At 44.2% G+C, this 13,725-nt stretch overlaps 1 protein-coding gene across 2 annotated transcripts in view; it reads right to left on the reverse strand.

The window, feature by feature from the left end:
• LOC137371209 (rho guanine nucleotide exchange factor 17-like) overlaps nt 1-13,725 on the reverse strand; it is a 522,466-nt gene that overhangs the window by 272,221 nt on the left and 236,520 nt on the right. The gene's annotated exons all lie outside the window — the stretch shown is intronic.

Consider the following 13,725-nt stretch of genomic DNA (forward strand, 5'->3'; position numbering starts at 1 on the left):
CTTTGGGAAATAGTGACCATAATAAGATAGAATTTTACATTAAGTTTGAAAGTGATATAGTTCATTCTGAAACTAGGGTCTTAAGTCTGAACAAAGGAAACTATGAAGGTATGAGGGGCAAGTTGGCTATGGTGGATTGGGAAAATACACTAAAAGATTTGGTGGTAGATAGGCAATAGCTAGTATTTAAAGAATTATTACATGGTTTGTAACAAATATACATTCCTCTAAGACACAAAAACCCAACAGGAAAAATGAATCAACCCTGGCTAACAAAAGAAGTTAAAGATTGCATTAGATCAAAGGCTTATAACGTTGCCAGAAAAAGCGGTAAGCCCGAGGATTGGGAGCAATTTAGAAGTCAGCAAAGGATGACCAAGAAACTGATAAAGAAAGGGAAAAGAGAATATGAATGCAAGCTAGCGAGAAACATAAAGGCAGACTGTAAAAGTTTCTTTAGGTATGTGAAAAGGAAAAGATTAGCAAGGACAAATGTGGGTCCATTACAGATGGAGACAGGAGAATTTATAACGGAGAATAGGAAAATGGCAGAGAAACTAAACAATTACTTTGTGTCTGTCTTCACAGAGGAAGATACAGAAAATCTCCTAGAAATATTAGGCAGCCGAGGGACTTGTGCAAATGAGGAACTGAAAGAAATTAGTATCAAGAAAGAGGTAATAATCAAAAAACTAACTGGATTGAAGGTTGATAAATCTGACCAGATGAGCTACAACCCAGAGTGTTAGGAGGTGGCTATAGAGATAGTGGATGCATTGATGGTTATCTTTCAAAATTCTATAGAATCTGGAAAGGTTCCTGCAGACTGAATAGTAGCAAATGTAACCCCACTATGTCAGAAAGGAAGGAGAGAGAAAACGGGGGAACCACAGACCTGTTAGTTTGACATGAGTAGGACAGAAAATGTTAGAATCTATTATAAAGGATGTGATAACTAGACACTTAGAAAATAATGATATGATTGAGCAAAGTCAACATGGATTTATGAAAGGAAAATCATGTTTGACAAACCTGTTAGAGGTTTCTCAGGATGTGACTTGTAGCATAGATAAAGGAGAACCAGTGGATGTGGTATATTTGGATTACAGAGGGCTTTTGATCAGGTCCCACACAGGAGGTTAGTAAACAAAATTAGGGCACATGGGATTGGGGATGATATACTGGTATGGATTGAGAATTAGTTAACAGACAGAAAACAGAGACATTCAGATGGCAGGCTACTAGTGGGGTACTGCAAGGATCAGTGCTGAGACCACAGCTGTTCACAATCTATATAAATGATTTGGATGTGGGAACCAAATGTAATATTTCCAAATTTGCTGATAACACAAATCTAGGTGAGGAATGTAAGTTGTGTGAAGGATGCAAGGAGGCTTCAAGGGGACTTGGATAGGCTGTGAATGGGCAAGAACATGGTAGATGGAATATAATGTGAAAAAGTGTGAAGTTATCCACTTTGGTAGAAAAAACAGAAATGCAGAGTATTTCTTAAATGGAAAGAGGTTGCAAAGTGTTGATGTCCAAAGGGACTTGGGTGTCCTGGTTCATGAGACAATAAAAGCTAGCATGCAGGTACAGCAAGAAATTAAGAAGACAAATGGTATGTTAGCCTTCATCACAAGGGGTTTTGAGTACAGGAGTAAAGAAGTCTTGCTGCAATTGTATAGAGCCTTGGTGAGACCGCACCTGGAATACTGTGTACAGTTGTGATCTCTTCATCTAAGGAAGGATATACTTGCCATAGAGGGAGTACAACGGAGGTTCACCAGACTAATCCCATAGGATGGCAGGATTGTCTTACGAGGAGAGATTGAGGAGGCTGGGCCTGTATTCTCTAGAGTTTCCAAGAATGAGAGGTGATCTCATTGAAACTTACAAAATTCTTACAGGGCGTGACAGGGTGGATGTAGATAGGATGTTTTATCTGGCTGGTGAGTCTAGAACCAGGGGACATAGGGCTTGATTTTACCAAGCCCTCAACATCAGTCTCGTGTGGTGGGGGTGGGGGAGGTGGGGGGGCAGGGTGTGAAAGATGGGGCCGGCAGCAGTCCGTCACGGAGCCCAACATTGAGAGGGCCTGGCCCAATCCTCCTAGAACCGGCAAGGCTCCATGGTGGCCCCCTGCCACTGGGCAACGGGACCTGGATTTCAATATTTAAATTAATTACACGCATTACACTTACCTTCAATCTACCGGGCCCACGGCGGCCGGCAGTTCCACACATTCAATTTTCCGTTCAGAGAAAGCTGGTGTGACACTGGTGGGGAGGGGGGTGGAGTTAAGATTTTCAGTGAGGTTGGGTGGGGGGGGGGGGGAACAGGGTCAAATAAATGCAATGGGTGTAGGAGATAGTGGGAAGGGGCAAACTTCAAACTTTGAGCAGTCTTGGGGGGGAAAGGTCAAATTTGAAAGGCAAGTGTTTTGGGGGAATGGGCAAAGAGTTAATGTAATTATTATTGGGGGGGGATGGGAAAGGGACGTTAGATATTTATTTAATAAATATTGGGGGGGGTGTGTATCTTCAAAAATTCAAATTGACCAGCAGGGCTGGCTGCCCTTTAAAGATGGTGCTAGTGCCTGTGCACAGGCAGCTGATGCCATTGCTGGGGACAGACAGCCCGTCCCCTCCACCTGATTGGGGTGGGGGGTGCTGGCAGGTTGCCCCGGCTACTTAAATGAGCCACTGTGCGTGAGATCGCAGCAGCTCTTTTGCGTCTTTTTTTAAGTTCACCGCCGAGATCAGCGGCAGGCTCTTAAAATCCAACCCATAGTCTCGGACTATTTATTTTATTTGGAGAAACAGCACTGAAACAGGCCCTTCGGTCCACCGCGTCTGTGCCGACCAACAACCACCCATTTATACTAATCCTACATTAACCCCATATTCCCTACCACATCCCCACCATTCTCCTACCACCTACCTACACTAGGGGCAATTTACAATGGCCAATTTACCTATCAACCTGCAAGTCTTTGGCTGTGGGAGGAAACCGGAGCACCCGGCGGAAACCCACGCAGTCACAGGGAGATCTTGCAAACTCCACACAGGCAGTACCCAGAACCGAATCCGGGTCGCTGGAGCTGTGAGGCTGCGGTGCTAACCACTGCACCACTCTGCCACCCAGATAGGCCATTTAAGACTGAGATGAGGAGGCATTTCTTCACTCAGAGGGTGTGAATCTTTGAAATTCTCTACCCCAGAGGACTGTGGAAGCTCAATCATTGAGCATGTTCAAGACAGAAATTGATAGCTTTCTGGATACTAATGTCATCAAGGGATAGGGGGATAGCGCGGGAAGGTGGCCTTGGTAGATGATCAGCCATGATCTAATTGAATGGCAGGGCAGGCTTGACGGGCTGAATAGCCTACTCCTGTTCCTATATTCCTAGAACAATATTATAATGAGGTGAGAGATGTTCCGCCCACTAGTTTCACTGGTTAGCTCAATCACAGAGAATGGGCCAGTTTTCTTTAAGCCTTATGGCAATATATTATTATAATGCTGTACTGTTTTGTACTCTCCTCTAATTCCATTTCACATTAATGAGCCTCAAAGTGAATGATATTAACCACAGTAAAGTCTGGCATGTAAGCCATAATTACGTTCAGTTTTATATGACCCAGAAACCAATCGGCACCACTTGTGTTCCTAGCAAGGATTAGCTGCTTGGACACCCAGGCTGCAGATGCAGCTCATATTGCAGTTTTACAGTAGTTTTATGGTTTTAGCAACTGCTGCTCCTCTACCTGTTTTTATATTTGTGTGGCTATTTAATTAAAGATTTTACTCTAAGTGATCTGTTTGAATACCTTTTTTTAGAAACTGTTGCCTTGGTAATTGTGTTCATACTTGTTAAATACACAGCACGCAATTTATTAGATTTTACTGTTTTGTAGACTGTAATTGAAATGTTGTCTTCCGAACCAAGCAGTGGATCTCAATGAGCTAATAACCTCTAAATTAATGAGCAGACTGGACCATAACAGAAAATATGACTGATGCCTAGTTATTAATAATTATATATTCTCCTCCTTTTGAGTCTGGAGTATGATTTAGTTTAGAGATACAGCACTGAAACAGGCCCTTCGGCCCACCGAGTCTGTGCCGACCATCAACCACCCATTAATACTAATCCTACACTAATCCCATATTCCTACCACATCCCCCCCACCTGTCCTTATATTTCCCTACCTATACTAGGGACAATTTGTAATGGCCAATTTACCTACCAACCTGCAAGTCTTTTGGCTTGTGGGAGGAAACCGGAGCACCCGGAGAAAACCCACGCAGACACAGGGAGAACTTGCAAACTCCACACAGGCAGTACCCAGAATTGAACCCGGGTCGCTGGAGCTGTGAGGCTGCGGTGCTAACCACTGCGCCACTGTGCCGCCCCTGTACCTGTGTGATCTGTACCTGTTGCTAAATTCAGGGATAAAACTGATTTGTATGTTAATGTATTTTAGCTTAGCTCAGTTGGCTTCATCTTCTACCCCATCTCCATTCCGAGTCCTCGTGAGGTTCACTTCCTCCATGGAATTCACATGTTGTGTATTTTCTGTCCTTCCAAATGAGCTTCGATGCATACAGCCAACTTTTCTTGCCCTATATGTTTGTAGAAATCTTCAACTGCTCCCTTTTCTCAAGCACTGTCGCACCTCACCCTTCAATACTATTGTCATCATTCTTCTAAAATAGCCTCCATCAATCCCTCCATCTCTTTCAACTACTACTTGATCTCTAATCTCCTCTTTGCCTCATGTGGCTGAGAAAGCACCCAAGGGTCAATCCCCAATGAAGAAAACTAAATTTATATAGTGCCTTTCACAACAGTTTAGTCACTGCTGTAATGTAGAAAATTCGACAGCCGATTTGTACACCACCAGGTCCCACAAACATGATCTGTTTTGTAATGTTGATTCAAGGATAAATATTGGCCAGAACACTGGGGAGAAATTCTTTAAACTTCTCTTCCTGTTGAAAAAAGTGTCATGGGCTCGACAGCCTCCTTGTATGGCATAAGTTGACTCTACTCCCTGCTCAGCATAGTGGGGAAAGTCTTTGCTCGAGTCGCTCTGAACAGGCTCCAGAAGCTGGCTGAGCGCGTCTACCCTGAGGCACAGTGTGGCTTTCGTGCAGAGAGATCGACTATTGACATGCTGTTCTCCCTTCGTCAGATACAGGAGAAATGCCGTGAACAACAGATGCCCCTCTACATTGCTTTCATTGATCTCACCAAAGCCTTTGCCCTCGTCAGCAGACGTGGTCTCTTCAGACTACTAGAAAAGATCGGATGTCCACCAAAGCTACTAAGTATCATCACCTCATTCCATGACAATATGAAAGGCACAATTCAACATGGTGGCTCCTCATCAGAGCCCTTTCCTATCCTGAGTGGTGTGAAACAGGGCTGTGTTCTCGCACCCACACTTTTTGGGATTTTCTTCTCCCTGCTGCTTTCACATGCGTTCAAATCCTCTGAAGAAGGAATTTTCCTCCACACAAGATCAGGGGGCAGGTTGTTCAACCTTGCCCGTCTAAGAGCGAAGTCCAAAGTACGGAAAGTCCTCATCAGAGAACTCCTCTTTGCTGACGATGCTGCTTTAACATCTCACACTGAAGAATGCCTGCAGAGTCTCATCGACAGGTTTGCGTCTGCCTGCAATGAATTTGGCCTAACCATCAGCCTCAAGAAAATGAACATCATGGGGCAGGATGTCAGAAATGCTCCATCCATCAATATTGGCGACCACGCTCTGGAAGTGGTTCAAGAGTTCACCTACCTAGGCTCAACTATCACCAGTAACCTGTCTCTAGATGCAGAAATCAACAAGCGCATGGGTAAGGCTTCCACTGCTATGTTCAGACTGGCCAAGAGAGTGTGGGAAAATGGCGCACTGACACGGAACACAAAAGTCCGAGTGTATCAGGCCTGTGTCCTCAGTACCTTGCTCTACGACAGCGAGGCCTGGACAACGTATGCCAGCCAAGAGCGACGTCTCAATTCATTCCATCTTCGCTGCCTTCGGAGAATACTTGGCATCAGGTGGCAGGACTATATCTCCAACACAGAAGTCCTTGAAGCGGCCAACATCCCCAGCTTATACACACTACTGAGTCAGCGGCGCTTGAGATGGCTTGGCCATGTGAGCCGCATGGAAGATGGCAGGATCCCCAAAGACACATTGTACAGCGAGCTCGCCACTGGTATCAGACCCACCGGCCGTCCATGTCTCCGTTATAAAGACGTCTGCAAACGCGACATGAAATCGTGTGACATTGATCACAAGTCGTGGGAGTCAGTTGCCAGCATTCGCCAGAGCTGGCGGGCAGCCATAAAGACAGGGCTAAATTGTGGCGAGTCGAAGAGACTTAGTAGTTGGCAGGAAAAAAGACAGAGGCGCAAGGGGAGAGCCAACTGTGCAACAGCCCCAACAAACAAATTTCTCTGCAGCACCTGTGGAAGAGCCTGTCACTCCAGAATTGGCCTTTATAGCCACTCCAGGCGCTGCTTCACAAACCACTGACCACCTCCAGGCGCGTATCCATTGTCTCTCGAGATAAGGAGGCCCAAAAGAAAAAAGAAAGAAAGTACTGCGAAATCTTTTACATCCACCCAAGAGGCCAGACTAAACCTCAGTTTAATACCTCATATGAATACCTCCGACAGTGCAGCACTCCATCAGCACTGCACTGCAATGCGGGTTTGAGTATCTGGAGTGGTGCTTAAATGCACAACCTTCTAACTGAGGGGCAAGAGTGCTACCACTGGGCCACAGCTGACACACACATGCTAAGTTAGCTGATCTCAGTCAGAGTGACAGTAGGAATGCTACGTGCGGCCTGTAAGCCCCCAGACCAGAGGTGCAAAACTTCAGCAACTATCCAATAACTCCTTCTAAAATGTGTGTGTGTGTGTAGACATCAGGGTAAAAAGAAGATAGTGCTTGGTTGGAATATCCGCCCATGTGCCTCTCTACAAATGAAGGAGTCCCACCATGTCTCTCTCACACATCTCCTGGTGGTCTGCTGTCGGTCAATATACCAACAGAGGCCTTTGAGCTAGGCATTGGAGCAAGGCAGTGAAAATACCAGGAAGGGGAAAGAGAAGCAAAATAAGTGAAATGTTTTGTAAAAAAAAAACTAAAATTATAGTTGTTTACAACAATATGCTTTGGCTATTGCTCTGGAATTAGAAAATGTATTTAAAATTAACAATAAGTAACTACAGTGTTAAAAAGAAATACATCAAGATGAAAGTCCAGAGTGTGAAAAGCCAAATTGGCTCATCAAACCGACTAGAGCACTTAGGGGCCATTTTCACTTTCATTGTTTGGGACAGTAGACTATTGTAACGGACTACCCACTTGTTATAGAACCCGCTGATTTTCATTTTAACTGCTTAACAAGGAATAGCAGGCAGTTTCTATGACGGACAGTTGATACACTGCAGTTTTACCCTCGGGTGGCAGGTTAAAAAATCTACCACCAGGTATGACTATTCTACCATGTATTCTGGTTCCCCATACCTGTTGTTTCCTACTTCAGGAACACTAAGTTCCTTTCCCTACCTCTCCTGAAAACAAATATCCCTAAAGCCCTCAATCCCTTCAGCATCTTTGAAGGAAAATAAGGATAAGATTGAGGATCAATCCACAGTAGGTGTCACCCTTGACTCAGTGGTAGCATTCTCACCTCTGAGTCAGAAGGCTGTCAGTTCACAGCCCCACTTCTCAGACCTAAGCACACAATCTAGGCTGATGCTTCGGCGCAGCGCTGAGGGAATGCTGCACGGTCTGTCGGGCGAGACGTTAAACTGAGACCCTTCTGCTCTCTCAGGTGGATGTAAAAGATCCCACGATGTATTTCAAAGAACAGGTTGAATTCTCCCCAGTGTCTTGGACAATATTTATCCCTCAACCACTCTCATTAAAATAGATTAGCTGGTCAGTATAACATTGCTCCTTGCAGAGCCTTGCTCTGCACAAATTTACAGCTACGTTTCCCTACATTATAACAATGGCAACGTGTGAAAAGAATTTCATCAGTTGTAAAACACTTTGGGACATTCTGAGACCATTAAAAGCAGTAAATACAAGTCCATTCTTTCTTTTGCTATTTAAGAAACCAGAAAAATGCGTAATGAAGATATAACTCACCCCACCCCCACATCCAAAAAAATATATAATGATGCCACAGTGGCTCAAAAAGAGGGGGTTAAGTGAGTTTAAAATATTGTTAATTAACTCAAATGAGCTTATAGAAAATTCAGAACTATCTATCTTATTTGATTCCCTACTTTTCAATAACTTATAAATTACAAAATTCTGCTTCTTAAAAATGTAAATAAATCTATTAATGGGAAAACACACACACTGTGAGAATGAACACAAACTGTGAAATAATGCCTTTTACTATAGCAGATGGAAATCCAAATTCAGAAACACTTTTCCTACTCAGTGTTGATGACCTGATGTTAAATTTTAAAATTAAGACCAGTTTTTCTGTGTGTTTAATGACTACCAAATTAATATATACGGCAAAAATTAGCTGAAATAAAATGACAATTAGCTGCATGTATTTCCAATCAATCACTCATCAGACTGGAAATTCCCTCCTTCTTTTGTTTTCTCTTTTATCTACAGCTTTCATAGTTTGCTCTGTTCTGTATCACAAACACTCCCACTATAGTTGCAAACACAAAAGCAAGCTAAACCCAGAACCCAAAGAACAAAATGACAATTTGGCATATACAGCTAATCTCACTCAGAGAGGAGAGAAAGAGGCAGGAAGTCGAAAAGTTCACACTAATGCAGCAGGACACCCTGTTCTGAGGTTGGAGTTATTGTTACAGCAGACTAGAGGGAGATTTACTTTTTAACCGGAACACATAGGGCTGAATTTTCCCAGCCCATATGGCAGGGGAAGGTGTCAGGAGGGGAGCCCGCCGTCTTCATGCCACCATGGCTTATTACCACCGGCGGGAACCACAGCAGCATGACTGCATACTGGGCAGCGAATTGGGCCAATTAAGTGTCTAATTAAGGGCTACCTCCTGCCCTGGCATCAGGAGGGGCTGCCACCGCAGGGGGAGACCACTAGGTAAAGCCTGGCAGTCTCCTGTGGGTTCTTGGGAGGGAGGGCCTCTTTACTGACTGCTCCATGTCCCATGGAGGGGCCCCTTGGTGGCAATGGCTGCCCCAGGGGCTAAGGCACTGCCGCTGGAATATGCCCTACACCCACCAATCACCAGGGCCTGCCTGCCTGGCCCTAGCTTGCTGCAAAGAAACTTATCTGGTCTTTGAGGGCGCCTTGGCATGGAGGCACCCTCTTCCTTGTCTTGCAGCTTCAGTAGTGGCCATTGCTAGCAGTGGCACTGCTGAGGATGTCGAGCTGTCTGCCCTCTGATTGGGCCAGCAGCTCTGGGGGGTGGGGGGGGGGGGGGGCGGGGGGGTGCTGCCTTCCTCAATTAGACAGCAGTCCTAGCGGTGGCTTGTTAATTGGCTGCCGCCAGTAAAATGTCGCCCCAGGGTCCCACCAGCATGGGGGTCAGCTCCCGCATTTGGCCCCAGCAGCGGGACTTTATCAGTGTTGGAAAAATTCAGCCCATTATCCATAACCTGAGAATGCTTGATTCTGACAGTGGCTGAAAATTCCACATTCCTCCACTGTGACTGTTAACTTATTCAACATTTTAAAAAAAAGTATTGTCTGTTTTTTTTTCATTTCTCCCTTTCTTAGGTCTTACCAGCATTAGATGTAAGATGGCATATAAGAGATTTCTTCCTCGGGAAGCTTCAATTATGAAGAGAAACTGGAGAGACAAACTCTTTTCATTCCAACAAAGGCTTTCAAGAGACCTGATGAAGCTGTTCAAAATTATGAAGGGTTTTGACAAGATAAATAGGGAAAAACTGTTTCCACTGGGCAGTGAGTCAGTAAGTAAAGGACATAAATTTAAGATAATCACTGAAAGAATGAAAGGAGAAGTTAGCAGAATCGTTTTTATGCAGAGGCTTGTTCGGATAATTATTGCCCTACCACAAATAATGATAGCAAGAATCCATAATACCTTTAAAAAAGGGCATAAATATTTGAAAAAGAAAACAAAAATTGGAGAAATGGCAGTTTTGAACTCTCTATTAAGAATGCATCAAGCCCTCATCCATTTAGAAAGACACTTTATAATTAGGACCAGTGATTTGTTATGGCAAAATATTCTGAAAATCATGTGACATGGCAATTTCCCTCAGGGTGGGTCTCACTGTGTGTGTGTCTCTCTCTCCTGCTCAAACTGCTCATTCTCCTTTCCTGCTCTCCATGCCCGTCTGGCTCTCCTGTTCCTATTTAATAAGCCTATTCAGCCCAAGATGCTCCAATCTGGGTGTGCTAATGCTGCATTCTTTCTGCCTCAGTGATTACTACTTGCCTCCAGGACTTTTTAAACAAAACTACTAGGGTGGCAAATCACATCACACACACTGCATCACTGGAACAGAGCACTTGCCTTATTAAAAAGGTAAAAGTAATACTTTTTCAATTGGTTTCCGTTAGTGCTGAATCTAGCACACTTTTAACTGATCCAGAAACACTTTCCACCGGATAAGTGGAAGTGATGGATGAAATGAGTGTGTTTTGTACTGCTCCATGGATAGCCTGTTAAATGGTGGTGCTGGTAGGTGGGAATGTTTAGCTACAGTCTGCTTGGTCCACCCACATTGGAAATGTGTGTTAATTTGTGTCAATTTTATAGATTTATTTGGCCGATTGTTAGTTGTGTGATCGTAATATCAGCTATTAGCAATGCCAACTGAGGAGTAGACTCTGTTAATAAGCAAGGGGGTGGTCTAATAGAAACATAGAAAATAGGAGCAGCAGAAGGCCATTCGGCCCTTCGAGCCTGCTCCGCCATTCATTATGATCATGGCTGATCATCCAACTCAGTAACCTGTTCCCGCTTTACCTCCCTATCCTTTGATCCCTATAGAAACACAGAAAATAGGAGCAGGAGTAAACCTTTCAGCTCCTCAAGCCTACTCCACCATGTAATATGATCATGGCTGATCTTCTGCCCCAATTCCACTTTCCTGCCCACTCCCCAAATCCCTTGATTCCCTGAGAGACCAAAAATCTATCCCAGCCTTAAATATACTCAATGATGGCGCATCGACAACCCTCTGGGGCAGACAATTCCAAAGATCCGCAACCCTTTGAGTGATGACGTTTCTCCTTATCTCAGTCCTAAATGATCGGCCCCTTACCCAGCGACTATGCCCCAGTGCTCTAGATTCTCCAGCCAGGGGAAACAACCGCTACCCTGTGAAGCCCCTTCAGAACCTTGTATGTTGTATCTCTTATTCTTCTAAACTCTAGAGAGTATAGGCCCAATTTACTCAGCCTCTCATCATAGGACAACCCTCTCATTACAGAATTTATAATACATATAGAAGTTAGCATAAAGCTATAATGGTTCATACCATCCAGCCTTGTGAGACGGAAGGATTAAGTGATCTGGCTTAATCCTCACCGAGTATCAGTAACTAGAGTGCATAACTTTAAGATCTTCCCCAGTAAAATGAAGGAGGAGGTTAGGAAACATGTTTTATACACAGGGTTGTTAGGACATGGAGTGCTCCACCAAAAACTGTGGTGGAAGCAGACTCCATAATAGCTTTTAAAAGGGAAGTAGTTAAATATTTGGAAAAAGTTAAAAACAGGTGTGGCATAAAAGGACAGGGGAATGGGATCAAGTGGGTAGCTCTTTTCAAGACTGAGCACATGCTCAATGGGCCACATGGCATCCTTCTGCCCTTCAAAACCTCAGTTTCACCTATTTCTTTTACCTTGCTCTCTACCTGGGGTAATTCACTAGGCTACTTGTTGAATCACCTCCACATGCCTTCTTCACATCTGGGCGACTAGAGTTGGACACAACATTCACAGTGCAGGCTGATCAAAGTACTGCAAAACATGGTATTCTCTGACTGATGCTTTACTGCTTTGGCAATTTAGTTCAGCTTTCTTCTGAGTTGGTTAATTGCTGCTCTGCAGTGACTGTACTTGTTGAAGGCCAAATCTATTAAAAGCCTTAGATCTTTTTAAACTTTACATTTCACTATTGTAACACTAATCATGAAGTCGTTCAGCCCCCTATTTGTTTTTTCTATGTGCAATATTTTACATCCATATTAAATTACATGTAAATGGGCAAATAAATGACACATATTTGAAAAATATGAATGGCATTGTATACTTAGCATGTGCGAAGATGAATAGAGCTAAAAGACAGCTTCCAAGAACTGCAATGGGGATACATTTTTCACCTTTCCTGCATGATCATCAGAGTGAGAATCCGTGTTGACCATTTCCTACCCAACCCAAAAAACGCCAAGACCAACTTTAGCTCACCCAACTCCTGTCCTGGCTGTGATCAGCAGAAACCAGATTTCAAACTGGGAGTTTTGGTATCCAGTATAAATATACACATATAATTATGGGCATACTTGTTTTTAATGTTGTATAGCTGTGTACAGAAAGGAGAAATTTGTATTTCTAAAGCACCTTTCACATCTTCAGGATGACCCAAAATACTTCACAGCCAATGAGTTAGCTTTGAAATATAGTCACTGATGTTTTGTAGGCAAAACACAGTCATCATTTTGTGGACATTGACCTCCCACATACAGCAGCAAGATGAATGACTGTTTTGGTTGAGGGACAAATATTGACTAGGACACTGGAGAACTCATCTGCTGTTCTCTGACTAGTGCCATGGAATCTTTTATATCCTTGTTAGCTGCAAGCAGGGCCGTGGTTTAACATCATGTCTGAAAGACAGAACCTCTGATAGCACTGCACTCCCTCAGTACTGCACTGGAGTGTCACAGTGTGTGCTCAAGACCTATAATGAGGCTTGAACCCACAACCTTCTGACTCGTGAAATAAATACCTGCTTGTCTGTGCATTTCTTTAATTAAATGGACCTAAGATGTGGGAAATGGTGAAAGATTATCCACAGTTTAATTTATCTGCAACCATTTTGCCTTCTTTCTGGTCATAGAGTCATACAGCTTGATTTTTAGCCCCTACTGGGGCTGAGATTGGAGGTGGGCGGGAGCTAGGCGGTCTGCCGGTTCCCCGGCTCCATAGCACCCCCGAGCCATTTTTGCGAAGGTGGGATTGGGGAGGGGAGTGGGGGGAAGCTGGGCTATCCACTCACACTTAGCGGGTAGCTGATCTAGGTCATTAGTGGCTTATTAGGGCCAATTAAAGAGGCCGACTGGGATTTTCAAGTCGGCTTCCAGGTTCCTGCAAGCGACAGGAGCCTGTTTAGCTGCTTCAATGCAGCCACCCAATGGCAAGCCAGGGGCCAGTACTCCAGACAGGCCTAGAGACCCTCCCTGCCTGCCTGAGTGCAGTAGCAGCCACAGGCCACGGTGTAGAGGGGCTCCCCCCACCATCAACCCACCCACAGAATCTGAGCATCTGAATTTTGACGTTGGAGTATTTAGGGGTGGGCAATGGGAGGCTGATAAGGAGAGCATTGGAGTTCTGAACTCTCCAGGTGATAAAGACATGTTCAAGGATTGTAGCAGCAGAGTCGCTGAAGTATGAGCACAGATAAATGATGTTGAAGAGGTGGAGCTAAGTGGACTTGTTGATGGATAGAATGTGGTGTTTAAAACAGTCTCAGATTGAACA

Source organism: Heterodontus francisci, chromosome 6, assembly GCF_036365525.1.
Source record: "Heterodontus francisci isolate sHetFra1 chromosome 6, sHetFra1.hap1, whole genome shotgun sequence".
NCBI lineage: Eukaryota > Metazoa > Chordata > Chondrichthyes > Heterodontiformes > Heterodontidae > Heterodontus > Heterodontus francisci.